Source organism: Pan troglodytes, chromosome 21, assembly GCF_028858775.2.
Source record: "Pan troglodytes isolate AG18354 chromosome 21, NHGRI_mPanTro3-v2.0_pri, whole genome shotgun sequence".
Taxonomy (NCBI): domain Eukaryota; kingdom Metazoa; phylum Chordata; class Mammalia; order Primates; family Hominidae; genus Pan; species Pan troglodytes.
The window spans coordinates 75,006,425-75,023,873 of NC_072419.2; positions in this window are offsets into that span (position 1 = coordinate 75,006,425).

A 17,449-nucleotide genomic window follows, 5' to 3' on the forward strand; every position below is an offset into this window, starting at 1 on the left:
AGATATTTTCTTGTTTATGTAGATGGCGTTGTAGATACCTCCATGTTTATAGAGATGGCAGTGTGTATATTTCCATGTTGATGGAGATAGCGGTGTAGATATTTCCATGTTTATAGAGATAGCGGTGTAGTTATTTCCATGTTTATAGAGATAGCGGTGTAGATATTTCCATGTTTCTACAGATGACTGTGTAGATATTTCCATGTTTGTATAGATGGCAGTGTAGATATTTCCATGTTTATAGAGATAGAAGTGTAGATATTTTCATGTTTATACATATTGCGGTGGAGATTTGTCCATGTTTATACAGATAACAATGGAGATATTTCCACGTTAATACACATAGCGGTGTAGATATTTCCATGTTTATACAGATAGCGTTGTAGATATTTCCATGTTTATAAAGATGGCTGTGCCGATATTTCCATGTTTATACAGAGTTCTCTGTAGATATTTCCATGTTTATATAGATGACAGTGCAGATATTTCCAGGTTTATACAGATGGCTGTGTAGATATTTCCATGTTTATACAGATGGCTGTGTAGATATTTCCATGATTATACAGATGACTTTGTAGCTATTTCCATGTTTATACAGATGGCGGTGTAGATATTTCCATGTTTATAGAGATAGCTGTGTAGATATTTTCATGTTTACACAGATAGCGGTTTAGATATTTCCATGTTTATACAGATCGCGGTGTAGATATTTCCATGTTTATACAGATCGCGGTGTAGATATTTCCATGTTGATACAGATAGCGGTGTAGATATTTCCATGGTTATACAGATAACGGTGTAGATATTTCCATGTTTATAGAGATGGCGGTGTAGATATTTCCATGTTTATAGAGATAGCGGTGTAGATATATCAATGTTCATAGAGACAGCAGTGAGGATATTTCCATGTTTATACAGATAGCAGTGTAGATATTTCCACTTTTATAGAGATCGCGGTTTAGATAGTTCATATTTATACAGAGAGCGGTGTAGATATTTCCACGTTTATACAGATTGCGGTGTAGATATTTCCATGTTTATACAGATAGCGGTGTAGATATTTCCATGTTTATACCGATAGCGGTGTAGATATTTCCATGTTTATACAGATGACGGTGTAGATATTTCCATGTTTATAGAGATGGCGGTGTAGATATTTCCATGTTTATAGAGATAGCGGTGTAGATATATCAATGTTCATAGAGATAGCAGTGAGGATATTTCCATGTTTATACAGATAGTAGTGTAGATATTTCCACTTTTATAGAGATAGCGGTTTAGATATTTCATATCTATACAGAGAGCGGTGTAGATATCTCCATGTTTATACAGACTGCGGTGTAGATATTTCCATGTTTATACAGATAGCGGTGTAGATATTTCCACGTTTATACAGATGGCGGTGTAGATATTTCCATCTTTCTACAAATGGCAGTGTAGATATTTCCATGTTTATAGAGACGACGGTGTAGATATTTCCATGTTTATGTAGATGGCAGTGTAGATATTTTCTTGTTTATGTAGATGGCGTTGTAGATAACTCCATGTTTAAAGAGATGGCGGTGTGTATATTTCCATGTTGATGGAGATAGCGGTGTAGATATTTCCATGTTTATAGAGATAGCGGTGTAGTTATTTCCATGTTTATAGAGATAGCGGTGTAGGTATTTCCATGTTTCTACAGATGACTGTGTAGATATTTCCAGGTTTGTACAGATGGCAGTGTAGATATTTCCATGTTTATAGAGATAGAAGTGTACATATTTTCATGTTTATATATATTGCGGTGGAGATTTGTCCATGTTTATACAGATAGCAATGGAGATATTTCCACGTTAACACACATAGCGGTGTAGATATTTCCACGTTTATACAGATAGCGTTGTAGGTATTTCCATGTTTATACAGATGGCTGTGCCGATATTTCCATGTTTATACAGAGTTCTCTGTAGATATTTCCATGTTTATATAGATGACAGTGCAGATATTTCCAGGTTTATACAGATGGCTGTGTAGATATTTCCATGTTTATACAGATGGCTGTGTAGATATTTCCATGTTTATACAGATGACTTTGTAGGTATTTCCATGTTTATACAGATGGCGGTGTAGATATTTCCATCTTTCTACAAATGGCAGTGTAGATATATCCATGTTTATAGAGACGGCGGTGTAGTTATTTCCATGTTTATGTAGATGGCAGTGTAGATATTTTCTTGTTTATGTAGATGGCGTTGTAGATACCTCCATGTTTAAAGGGATGGTGGTGTGTATATTTCCATGTTGATGGAGATAGCGGAGTAGATATTTCCATGTTTATAGAGATAGCGGTGTAGTTATTTCCATGTTTATAGAGATAGCGGTGTAAATATTTCCATGTTTCTACAGATGACTGTGTAGATATTTCCATGTTTGTACAGATGGCAGGGTAGATATTTCCATGTTTATAGAGATAGAAGTGTAGATATTTTCATGTTTATACATATTGCGGTGGAGATTTGTCCATGTTTATACAGATAGCAATGGAGATATTTCCACGTTAATACACATAGCGGTGTAGATATTTCCATGTTTATACAGATAGCGTTGTAGATATTTCCATGTTTATACAGATGGCCGTGCCGATATTTCCATGTTTATACAGAGTTCTCTGTAGATATTTCCATGTTTATATAGATGACAGTGCAGATATTTCCAGGTTTATACAGATGGCTGTGTAGATATTTCCATGTATATACAGATGACTTTGTAGGTATTTCCATGTTTATACAGACCGCGGTGTAGATATTTCCATGTTTATAGAGATAGCTGTGTAGATATTTCCATGTTTACACAGATAGCGGTTTAGATATTTCCATGTTTATACAGATCGCGGTGTACATATTTCCATGTTTATACAGATCGCGGTGTAGATATTTCCATGTTTATACAGATAGCGGTGTAGATATTTCCACGTTTATACAGATGGCGGTGTAGATATTTCCATCTTTCTACAAATGGCAGTGTAGATATTTCCATGTTTATAGAGATGGCGTTGTAGATATTTCCATGTTTATATAGATGGCAGTGTAGATATTTTCTTGTTTATGTAGATGGCGTTGTAGATACCTCCATGTTTATAGAGATGGCAGTGTGTATATTTCCATGTTGATGGAGATAGCGGTGTAGATATTTCCATGTTTATAGAGATAGCGGTGTAGTTACTTCCATGATTATAGAGATAGCGGTGTAGATATTTCCATGTTTCTACAGATGACTGTGTAGATATTTCCATGTTTGTATAGATGGCAGTGTAGATATTTCCATGTTTATAGAGATAGAAGTGTAGATATTTTCATGTTTATACATATTGCGGTGGAGATTTGTCCATGTTTATACAGATAACAATGGAGATATTTCCACGTTAATACACATAGCGGTGTAGATATTTCCATGTTTATACAGATAGCGTTGTAGATATTTCCATGTTTATAAAGATGGCTGTGCCGATATTTCCATGTTTATACAGAGTTCTCTGTAGATATTTCCATGTTTATATAGATGACAGTGCAGATATTTCCAGGTTTATACAGATGGCTGTGTAGATATTTCCATGTTTATACAGATGGCTGTGTAGATATTTCCATGATTATACAGATGACTTTGTAGCTATTTCCATGTTTATACAGATGGCGGTGTAGATATTTCCATGTTTATAGAGATAGCTGTGTAGATATTTTCATGTTTACACAGATAGCGGTATAGATATTTCCATGTTTATACAGATCGCGGTGTAGATATTTCCATGTTTATACAGATCGCGGTGTAGATATTTCCATGTTGATACAGATAGCGGTGTAGATATTTCCATGGTTATACAGATAACGGTGTAGATATTTCCATGTTTATAGAGATGGCGGTGTAGATATTTCCATGTTTATAGAGATAGCGGTGTAGATATATCAATGTTCATAGAGTCAGCAGTGAGGATATTTCCATGTTTATACAGATAGCAGTGTAGATATTTCCACTTTTATAGAGATCGCGGTTTAGATAGTTCATATTTATACAGAGAGCGGTGTAGATATTTCCACGTTTATACAGATTGCGGTGTAGATATTTCCATGTTTATACAGATAGCGGTGTAGATATTTCCATGTTTATACCGATAGCGGTGTAGATATTTCCATGTTTATACAGATGACGGTGTAGATATTTCCATGTTTATAGAGATGGCGGTGTAGATATTTCCATGTTTATAGAGATAGCGGTGTAGATATATCAATGTTCATAGAGATAGCAGTGAGGATATTTCCATGTTTATACAGATAGCAGTGTAGATATTTCCACTTTTATAGAGATAGCGGTTTAGATATTTCATATCTATACAGAGAGCGGTGTAGATATCTCCATGTTTATACAGACTGCGGTGTAGATATTTCCATGTTTATACAGATAGCGGTGTAGATATTTCCACGTTTATACAGATGGCGGTGTAGATATTTCCATCTTTCTACAAATGGCAGTGTAGATATTTCCATGTTTATAGAGACGACGGTGTAGATATTTCCATGTTTATGTAGATGGCAGTGTAGATATTTTCTTGTTTATGTAGATGGCGTTGTAGATAACTCCATGTTTAAAGAGATGGCGGTGTGTATATTTCCATGTTGATGGAGATAGCGGTGTAGATATTTCCATGTTTATAGAGATAGCGGTGTAGTTATTTCCATGTTTATAGAGATAGCGGTGTAGGTATTTCCATGTTTCTACAGATGACTGTGTAGATATTTCCAGGTTTGTACAGATGGCAGTGTAGATATTTCCATGTTTATAGAGATAGAAGTGTAGATATTTTCATGTTTATATATATTGCGGTGGAGATTTGTCCATGTTTATACAGATAGCAATGGAGATATTTCCACGTTAACACACATAGCGGTGTAGATATTTCCACGTTTATACAGATAGCGTTGTAGGTATTTCCATGTTTATACAGATGGCTGTGCCGATATTTCCATGTTTATACAGAGTTCTCTGTAGATATTTCCATGTTTATATAGATGACAGTGCAGATATTTCCAGGTTTATACAGATGGCTGTGTAGATATTTCCATGTTTATACAGATGGCTGTGTAGATATTTCCATGTTTATACAGATGACTTTGTAGGTATTTCCATGTTTATACAGATGGCGGTGTAGATATTTCCATGTTTATAGAGATAGCTGTGTAGATATTTTCATGTTTACACAGATAGCGGTATAGATATTTCCATGTTTATACAGATCGCGGTGTAGATATTTCCATGTTTATACAGATCACGGTGTAGATATTTCCATGTTTATAGAGATGGCGGTGTAGATATTTCCATGTTTATAGAGATAGCGGTGTAGATATATCAATGTTCATAGTGATAGCAGTGAGAATATTTCCATGTTTATACAGATAGCAGTGTAGATATTTCCACTTTTATAGAGATAGTGGTTTAGGTATTTCATATTTATACAGAGAGCGGTGTAGATATTTCCATGTTTATACAGATTGCGGTGTAGATATTTCCATGTTTATACAGATAGCGGTGTAGATACTTCCACGTTTATACAGATGGCGGTGTAGATATTTCCATCTTTCTACAAATGGCAATGTAGATATTTCCATGTTTATAGAGATGGCGGTGTAGATATTTCCATGTTTATATAGATGGCAGTGTAGATATTTTCTTGTTTATGTAGATGGCGTTGAATATACCTCCATGTTTAAAGAGATGGCGGTGTGTATATTTCCATGTTGATGGAGATAGCGGTGTAGATATGTCCATGTTTATAGAGATAGCGGTGTAGTTATTTCCATGTTTATAGAGACAGCGGTGTAGATATTTCCATGTTTCTACAGATGACTGTGTAGATATTTCCATGTTTGTACAGATGGCAGTGTAGATATTTCCATGTTTATAGAGATAGAAGTGTAGATATTCTCATGTTTATACATATTGCGGTGGAGATTTGTTCATGTTTATACAGATAGCAATGGAGATATTTCCACGTTAATACACATAGCGGTGTAGATATTTCCATGTTTATACAGATAGCGTTGTAGATATTTCCATGTTTATACAGATGGCTGTGCCGATATTTCCATGTTTATACAGAGTTCTCTGTAGATATTTCCATGTTTATATAGATGACAGTGCAGATATTTCCAGGTTTATACAGATGGCTGTGTAGATATTTCCATGTTCATACAGATGGCTGTGTAGATAGTTCCATGTTTATACAGATGACTTTGTGAGTATTTCCATGTTTATACAGATGGCGGTGTAGATATTTCCATGTTTTTAGAGATAGCTGTGTAGATATTTCCATGTTTACACAGATAGCGGTTTAGATATTTCCATGTTTATACAGATCGTGGTGTAGATATTTCCATGTTTATACAGATCGCGGAGTAGATATTTCCATGTTTATACAGATGATGGTGTAGATATTTCCATGTTTATAGAGATGGCGGTGTAGATATTTCCATGTTTATAGAGATAGCGGTGTAGATATATCAATGTTCATAGAGATAGCAGTGAGGATATTTCCATGTTTATACAGATAGCAGTGTAGATATTTCCACTTTTATAGAGATAGCGATTTAGGTATTTCATATTTATACAGAGAGCGGTGTAGATATTTCCATGTTTATAAAGATTGCCGTGTAAATATTTCCATGTTTATACAGATAGCGGTGTAGATATTTCCACGTTTATACAGATGGCGGTGTAGATATTTCCATCTTTCTACAAATGGCAGTGTAGATATTTAAATGTTTATAGAGATGGCGGTGTAGATATTTCCATGTTTATATAGATGGCAGTGTAGATATTTTCTTGTTTATGTAGATGGCGTTGTAGATACTTCCATGTTTAAAAGATGGCGGTGTGTATATTTCCATGTTGATGGAGATAGCGGTGTAGATATTTCCATGTTTATAGAGATAGCGGTGTAGTTATTTCTATGTTTATAGAGATAGCGGTGTAGATATTTCCATGTTTCTACAGATGACTGCGTAGATATTTCCATGTTTGTACAGATGGCAGTGTAGATATTTCCATGTTTATAGAGATAGAAGTGTAGATATTTTCATGTTTATACATATTGCGGTGGAGATTTGTCCATGTTTATACAGATAGCAATGGAGATATTTCCACGTTAATACACATAGCGGTGTAGATATTTCCATGTTTATACAGATAGCGTTGTAGATATTTCCATGTTTATACAGATGGCTGTGCCGATATTTCCATGTTTATACAGAGTTCTCTGTAGATAATTCCATGTTTATATAGATGACAGTGCAGATATTTCCAGGTTTATACAGATGGCTGTGTAGATATTTCCATGTTTATACGGATGGCTTTGTAGATATTTCCATGTTTATACAGATGACTTTGTAGGTATTTCCATGTTTATACAGATGGCGGTGTAGATATTTCCATGTTTATAGAGATAGCTGTGTAGATATTTCCATGTTTCACAGATAGCGGTTTAGATATTTCCATGTTTATACAGATCGCGGTGTAGATATTTCCATGTTTATACAGATCGCGGTGTAGATATTTCCATGTTTATACAGATAGCAGTGTAGATATTTCCATGTTTATACAGATGACGGTGTAGATATTTCCATGTTTATAGAGATGGCGGTGTAGATATTTCCATGTTTATAGAGATAGCGGTGTAGATCTATCAATGTTCATAGAGATAGCAGTGAGGATATTTCCATGTTTATACAGATCGCGGTGTAGATATTTCCATGTTTATACAGATAGCGGTGTAGATATTTCCATGTTTATACAGATGACGGTGTAGATATTTCCATGTTTATAGAGATGGCGGTGTAGATATTTCCATCTTTCTACAAGTGGCAGTGTAGATATTTAAATGTTTATAGAGATGGCGGTGTAGATATTTCCATGTTTATATAGATGGCACTGTAGATATTTTCTTGTTTATGTAGATGGCGTTGTAGTTACCTCCATGTTTAAAGAGATGGCGGTGTGTATATTTCCATGTTGATGGAGATAGCGGTGTAGATATTTCCATGTTTATAGAGATAGCGGTGTGGTTTTTTCCATGTTTATAGAGATAGCTGTGTAGATATTTCCATATTTACACAGATAGCGGTTTAGATACTTCCATGTTTATACAGATCACGGTGTAGATATTTCCATGTTTATACAGATCGCCGTGTAGATATTTCCATGTTTATACAGATAGCGTTGTAGATATTTCCATGTTTATACAGATGACGGTGTAGATATTTCCATGTTTATAGAGATGGCGGTGTAGATATTTCCATGTTTATAGAGATAGCGGTGTAGATATATCAATGTTCATAGTGATAGCAGTGAGGATATTTCCATGTTTATACAGATAGCAGTGTAGACATTTCCACTTTCATAGAGATAGCGGTTTAGATATTTCATATTTATACAGAGAGCGGTGTAGATATGTCCATGTTTATACAGATTGCGGTGTAGTTATTTCCATGTTTATACAGATACCGGTGTAGATATTTCCACGTTTATACAGATGGCGGTGTAGGTATTTCCATCTTTCTACAGATGGCAGTGTAGATATTTCCATGTTTATAGAGATGGCGGTGTAGATATTTCCATGTTTATATAGATGGTAGTGTAGATATTTTCTTGTTTATGTAGATGGCGTTGTAGATACCTCCATGTTTAAAGAGATGGCGGTGTGTATATTTCCATGTTGATGGAGATAGCGGTGTAGATATTTCCATGTTTATAGAGATAGCTGTGTAGTTATTTCCATGTTTATAGAGATAGCGGTGTAGATATTTCCATGTTTCTACAGATGACTGTGTAGATATTTCCATGTTTGTACAGATGGCAGTGTAGATATTTCCATGTTTATAGAGATAGAAGTGTAGATATTTTCATGTTTATACATATTGCGGTGGAGATTTGTCCATGTTTATACAGATAGCAATGGAGATATTTCCACGTTAATACACATAGCGGTGCAGATATTTCCATGTTTATACAGATAGCGTTGTAGATATTTCCATGTTTATACAGATGGCTGTGCCGATATTTCCATGTTTATACAGAGTTCTCTGTAGATATTTCCATGTTTATATAGATGACAGTGCAGATATTTCCAGGTTTATACAGATGTCTGCGTAGATATTTCCACGTTTATACAGATGGCTGTGTAGATATTTCCATGTTTATACAGATGACTTTGTATGTATTTCCATGTTTATACAGATGGCGGTGTAGATATTTCCATGTTTATAGAGATAGCTGTGTAGATATTTCCATGTTTACACAGATAGCGGTTTAGATATTTCCATGTTTATACAGATCGCGGTGTAGATATTTCCATGTTTATACAGATCGCGGTGTAGATATTTCCATGTTTATACAGATGACTGTGTAGATATTTCCATGTTTATAGAGATGACGGTGTAGATATTTCCATGTTTATAGAGATAGCGGTGTAGATATATCAATGTTCATAGTGATAGCAGTGAGGATATTTCCATGTTTATACAGATAGCAGTGTAGATATTTCCACTTTCATAGAGATAGCGGTTTAGATATTTCATATTTATACAGAGAGCGGTGTAGATATTTCCAGGTTTATACAGATTGCGGTGTAGATATTTCCATGTCCATACAGATAGCGGTGTAGATATTTCCATGTTTATAGAGATAGCGGTGTAGATATATCAAGGTTCATAGAGATAGCAGTGAGGATATTTCCATGTTTATACTGATAGCAGTGTAGACATTTCCACTTTTATAGAGATAGCGGTTTAGATATTTCATATGTATACAGAGAGCGGTGTAGATATTTCCATGTTTATGTAGATTGCGGTGTAGATATTTTCATGTTTATACAGATAGCGGTGTAGATATTTCCACGTTTATAAAGATGACGGTGTAGATATTTCCATCTTTCTACAAATGGCAGTGTAGATATTTCCATGTTTATAGAGATGGCGGTGTAGATATTTCCATGTTTATATAGATGGCAGTGTAGATATTTTCTTGTTTATGTAGATGGCGTTGAAGATACCTCCATGTTTAAAGAGATGGCGGTGTGTATATTTCCATGTTGATGGAGATAGCGGTGTAGATACTTCCATGTTTATAGAGATAGCAGTGTAGTTATTTCCATGTTTATAGAGATAGCGGTGTAGATATTTCCATGTTTATATAGATGGCAGTGTAGATATTTCCATGTTTATAGAGATAGAAGTGTAGGTATTTTCATGTTTATACATATTGCGGTGGAGATTTGTCCATGTTTATACAGATAGCAATGGAGATATTTCCACGTTAATACACATAGCGGTGTAGATATTTCCATGTTTATACAGATAGCGTTGTAGATATTTCCATGTTTATACAGAGTTCTCTGTAGATATTTCCATGTTTATATAGATGTCAGTGCAGATATTTCCAGGTTTATACAGATGGCTGTGTAGATATTTCCAGGTTTATACAGATGGCTGTGTAGATATTTCCATGTTTATACAGATGACTTTGTAGGTATTTCCATGTTTATACAGATGGCTGTGTAGATATTTCCATGTTTATAGAGATAGCTGTGTAGATATTTCCATGTTTACACAGATAGCGGTTTAGATATTTCCATGTTTATACAGATCGCGGTGTAGATATTTCCATGTTTATACAGATCGTTGTGTAGATATTTCCATGTTTATACAGATAGCGGTGTAGATATTTCCATGTTTATACAGATGACGTTGTAGATATTTCCATGTTTATAGAGATGGCGGTGTAGATATTTCCATGTTTATAGAGATAGCGGTGTAGATCTATCAGTGTTCATAGAGATAGCAGTGAGGATATTTCCATGTTTATACAGATAGCAGTGTAGATATTTCCACTTTTATAGAGAAAGCAGTTTAGATAGTTCATATTTATACAGAGAGCGGTGTAGATATTTCCATGTTTATACAGATTGCGGTGTAGATATTTCCAAGTTTATACAGATAGCGGTGTAGGTATTTCCACGTTTATACAGATGGCGGTGTAGATATTTCCATCTTTCTACAAATGGCAGTGTAGATATTTCCATGTTTATAGAGATGGCGGTGTAGATATTTCCATGTTTATATGGATGGCAGTGTAGATATTTTCTTGTTTATGTAGATGGCGTTGTAGATACCTCCATGTTTAAAGAGATGGCGGTGTGTATATTTCCATGTTGATGGAGATAGCAGTGTAGATATTTCCATGTTTATAGAGATAGCGGTGTAGTTATTTCCATGTTTATAGAGATAGCGGTGTAGATATTTCCATGTTTCTACAGATGACTGTGTAGGTATTTCCATGTTTGTACAGATGGCAGTGTAGATATTTCCATGTTTATAGAGATAGAAGTGTAGATATTTTCATGTTTATACATATTGCGGTGGAGATTTGTCCATGTTTATACAGATAGCAATGGACATATTTCCACGTTAATACACATAGCGGTGTAGATATTTCCATGTTTATACAGATAGCGTTGTAGATATTTCCATGTTTATACAGATGGCTGTGCCGATATTTCCATGTTTATACAGAGTTCTCTGTAGATATTTCCATGTTTATATAGATGACAGTGCAGATATTTCCAGGTTTATACAGATGGCTGTGTAGATATTTCCATGTTTATACAGATGGCTGTGTAGATATTTAAATGTTTATACAGATGACTTTGTAGGTATTTCCATGTTTATACAGATGGCGGTGTAGATATTTCCATGTTTATAGAGATAGCTGTGTAGATATTTCCATGTTTACACAGATAGCGGTTTAGATATTTCCATGTTTATACAGATCGCGGTGTAGATATTTCCATGTTTATACAGATCGCGGTGTAGATATTTCCATGTTTATACAGATAGCGGTGTACATATTTCCATGTTTATACAGATGACGGTGTAGATATTTCCATGTTTATAGAGATGGCGGTGTAGATATTTCCATGTTTATAGAGATAGCGGTGTAGATATATCAAGGTTCATAGAGATAGCAGTGAGGATATTTCCATGTTTATACTGATAGCAGTGTAGATATTTCCACTTTTATAGAGATAGCAGTTTAGATATTTCATATTTATACAGAGAGCGGTGTCGATATTTCCATGTTTATGTAGATTGCGGTGTAGATATTTTCATGTTTATACAGATAGCGGTGTAGATATTACCACGTTTATAAATATGGCGGTGTAGATATTTCCATCTTTCTACAAATGGCAGTGTAGATACTTCCATGTTTATAGAGATGGCGGTGTAGATATTTCCATGTTTATATAGATGGCAGTGTAGATATTTTCTTGTTTATGTAGATGGCGTTGTAGATACCTCCATGTTTAAAGAGATGGCGGTGTGTATATTTCCATGTTGATGGAGATAGCGGTGTAGATATTTCCATGTTTATAGAGATAGCGGTGTAGTTATTTCCATGTTTATAGAGATACCGGTGTAGATATTTCCTTGTTTCTACAGATGACTGTGTAGATATTTTCATGTTTGTACAGATGGCAGTGTAGATATTTCCATGTTTATAGTGATAGAAGTGTAGATATTTTCATGTTTATACATATTGCGGTGGAGATTTGTCCATGTTTATAGAGATAGCAATGGAGATATTTCCACGTTAATACACACAGCGGTGCAGATATTTCCATGTTTATACAGATAGCGTTGTAGATATTTCCATGTTTATACAGATGGCTGTGCCGATATTTCCATGTTTATACAGAGTTCTCTGTAGATATTTCCATGTTTATATAGATGACAGTGCAGATATTTCCAGGTTTATACAGATGGCTGTGTAGATATTTGCATGTTTATACAGATGACTTTGTAGGTATTTCCATGTTTATACAGATGGCGGTGTAGATATTTCCATGTTTATAGAGATAGCTGTGTAGATATTTCCATGTTTACACAGATAGCTGTTTAGATATTTCCATGTTTATACAGATGGCGGTGTAGATATTTCCATGTTTATACAGATCGCGGTGTAGATATTTCCATGTTTATACCGATCGCGGTGTAGATATTTCCATGTTTATACAGATGACCGTGTAGATATTTCCATGTTTATAGAGATGGCGGTGTAGATATTTCCATGTTTATAGAGATAGCGGTGTAGATATATCAAAGTTCATAGAGATAACAGTGAGGATATTTCCATGTTTATACAGATGGCAGTGTAGGTATTTCCACTTTTATAGAGATAGCGGTTTAGATATTTCATATTTATACAGAGAGCGGTGTAGATATTTCCATGTTTATACAGATTGCGGTGTAGATATTTCCATGTTTATACAGATAGCGGTGTAGATATTTCCACGTTTATACAGATGGCGGTGTAGATATTTCCATCTTTCTACAAATGGCAGTGTAGATATTTCCATGTTTATAGAGATGGCGGTGTAGATATTTCCATGTTTATAGAGATGGCAGTGTAGACATTTTCTTGTTTATGTAGATGGCGTTGTAGATACCTCCATGTTTAAAGAGATGGCGGTGTGTATATTTCCATGTTGATGGAGATAGCAGTGTAGATATTTCCATGTTTATAGAGATAGCTGTGTAGTTATTTCCATGTTTATAGAGATAGCGGTGTAGATATTTCCATGTTTCTACAGATGACTGTGTAGATATTTCCATGTTTGTACAGATGGCAGTGTAGATATTTCCATGTTTATAGAGATAGAAGTGTAGATATTTTCATGTTTATACATATTGCGGTGGAGATTTGTCCATGTTTATACAGATAGCAATAGAGATATTTCCACGTTAATACACATAGCGGTGCAGATATTTCCATGTTTATACAGATAGCGTTGTACATATTTCCATGTTTATACAGATGGCTGTGCCGATATTTCCATGTTTATACAGAGTTCTCTGTAGATATTTCCATGTTTATACAGAGTTCTCTGTAGATATGTCCATGTTCATATAGATGACAGTGCAGATATTTCCAGGTTTATACAGATGGCTGTGTAGATATTTCCATGTTTATACAGATGACTTTGTAGGTATTTCCATGTTTATACAGATGGCGGTGTAGATATTTCCATGTTTATAGAGATAGCTGTGTAGATATTTCCATGTTTACACAGATAGCGGTTTAGATATTTCCATGTTTATACAGATCGCGGTGTAGATATTTCCATGTTTATACAGATCGCGGTGTAGATATTTCCATGTTTATACAGAAGACGGTGTAGATATTTCCATGTTTATAGAGATGACGGTGTAGATATTTCCATGTTTATAGAGATAGCGGTGTAGATATATCAATGTTCATAGTGATAGCAGTGAGGATATTTCCATGTTTATACAGATAGCAGTGTAGATATTTCCACTTTCATAGAGATAGCGGTTTAGATATTTCATATTTATACAGAGAGCGGTGTAGATATTTCCAGGTTTATACAGATTGCGGTGTAGATATTTCCATGTCCATACAGATAGCGGTGTAGATATTTCCATGTTTATAGAGATAGCGGTGTAGATATATCAAGGTTCATAGAGATAGCAGTGAGGATATTTCCATGTTTATACTGATAGCAGTGTAGACATTTAGACTTTTATAGAGATAGCGGTTTAGATATTTCATATGTATACAGAGAGCGGTGTAGATATTTCCATGTTTATGTAGATTGCGGTGTAGATATTTTCATGTTTATACAGATAGCGGTGTAGATATTTCCACGTTTATAAAGATGACGGTGTAGATATTTCCATCTTTCTACAAATGGCAGTGTAGATATTTCCATGTTTATAGAGATGGCGGTGTAGATATTTCCATGTTTATACAGATAGCGGTGTAGATATTTCCATGTTTATACAGATAGCGGTGTAGGTATTTCCACGTTTATACAGATGGCGGTGTAGATACTTCCATCTTTCTACAAATGGCAGTGTAGATATTTCCATGTTTATAGAGATGGCGGTGTAGATATTTCCATGTTGATACAGATAGCGGTGTAGATATTTCCATGTTTATACAGATAACGGTGTAGATATTTCCATGTTTATAGAGATGGCGGTGTAGATATATCAATGCTCACAGAGATAGCAGTGAGGATATTTCCATGTTTATACAGATAGCAGTGTAGATATTTCCCCTTTTATAGAGATAGCGGTTTAGATAGTTCATATTTATACAGAGAGCGGTGCAGATATTTCCACGTTTATACAGATTGCGGTGTAGATATTTCCATGTTTATACAGATAGCGGTGTAGATATTTCCATGTTTATACCGATAGCGGTGTAGATAATTCCATGTTTATACCGATGACGGTGTAGATATTTCCATGTTTATAGAGATGGCGGTGTAGATATTTCCATGTTTATAGAGATAGCGGTGTAGATCTATCAATGTTCATAGAGATAGCAGTGAGGATATTTCCATGTTTATACAGATAGCAGTGTAGATATTTCCACTTTTATAGAGATAGCGGTTTAGATATTTCATATTTATATAGAGAGCGGTGTAGATATTTCCATGTTTATACAGATTGCGGTGTAGATATTTCCATGTTTATACAGATAGCGGTGTAGATATTTCCACGTTTATACAGATGGCGGTGTAGATATTTCCATCTTTCTACAAATGGCAGTGTAGATATTTCCATGTTTATAGAGACGGCGGTGTAGATATTTCCATGTTTATGTAGATGGCAGTGTAGATATTTTCTTGTTTATGTACATGGCGTTGTAGATACCTCCATGTTTAAAGAGATGTCGGTGTGTATATTTCCATGTTGATGGAGATAGCGGTGTAGATATTTCCATGTTTATAGAGATAGCGGTGTAGTTATTTCCATGTTTATAGAGATAGCGGTGTAGATATTTCCATGTTTCTACAGATGACTGTGTAGATATTTCCATGTTTGTACAGATGACAGTGTAGATATTTCCATGTTTATAGAGATAGAAGTGTAGATATTTTCAGGTTTATATATATTGCGGTGGAGATTTGTCCATGTTTATACAGATAGCAATGGAGATATTTCCACGTTAATACACATAGCGGTGTAGATATTTCCATGTTTATACAGATAGCGTTGTAGATATTTCCATGTTTATACAGATGGCCATGCCGATATTTCCATGTTTATACAGAGTTCTCTGTAGATATGTCCATGTTTATATAGATGACAGTGCAGATATTTCCAGGTTTATACAGATGGCTGTGTAGATATTTCCATGTTTATACAGATGACTTTGTAGGTATTTCCATGTTTATACAGACCGCGGTGTAGATATTTCCATGTTTATAGAGATAGCTGTGTAGATATTTCCATGTTTACACAGATAGCGGTTTAGATATTTCCATGTTTATACAGATCGCGGTGTAGATATTTCCATGTTTATACAGATCGCGGTGTAGATATTTCCACGTTTAGACAGATGGCGGTGTAGATATTTCCATCTTTCAACAAATGGCAGTGTAGATATTTCCATGTTTATAGAGATGGCGGTGTAGATATTTCCATGTTTATATAGATGGCAGTGTAGATATTTTCTTGTTTATGTAGATGGCGTTGTAGATACCTCCATGTTTAAAGAGATGGCGGTGTGTATATTTCCAAGTTGATGGAGATAGCGGTGTAGATATTTCCATGTTTATAGAGATTGTGGTGTAGTTATTTCCATGTTTATAGAGATAGCGGTGTAGATATTTCCATGTTTCTACAGATGACTGTGAAGATATTTCCATGTTTGTACAGATGGCAGTGTAGATATTTCCATGTTTATAGAGATAGAAGTGTAGATATTTTCATGTTTATATGTACTGCGTTGGAGATTTGTCCATGTTTATACAGATAGCAATGGAGATATTTCCACGTTAATACACATAGCGGTGTAGATATTTCCATGTTTATACAGAAAGCGTTGTCGATATTTCCATGTTTATACAGACGGCTGTGCCGATATTTCCATGTTTATACAGAGTTCTCTGTAGATATTTCCATGTTTATGTAGATGACAGTGCAGATATTTCCAGGTTTATACAGATGGCTGTGTAGATATTTCCATGTTTATACAGATAGCTGTGTAGGTATTTCCATGTTTATACAGATGGCGGTGTAGGTATTTCCATGTTTATAGAGATAGCTGTGTAGATATTCCCATGTTTACACAGATAGCGGTTTAGATATTTCCATGTTTATACAGATCGCGGTGTAGATATTTCCATGTTGATACAGATCGCGGTGTAGATATTTCCATGTTTATACCGATAGCGGTGTAGATATTTCCATGTTTATACAGATGACGGTTTAGTTATTTCCATGTTTATAGAGATGGCGGTGTAGATATTTCCAAGTTTATAGAGATAGCGGTGTAGATCTATCAATGTTCATAGAGATAGCAGTGAGGATATTTCCATGTTTATACAGATAGC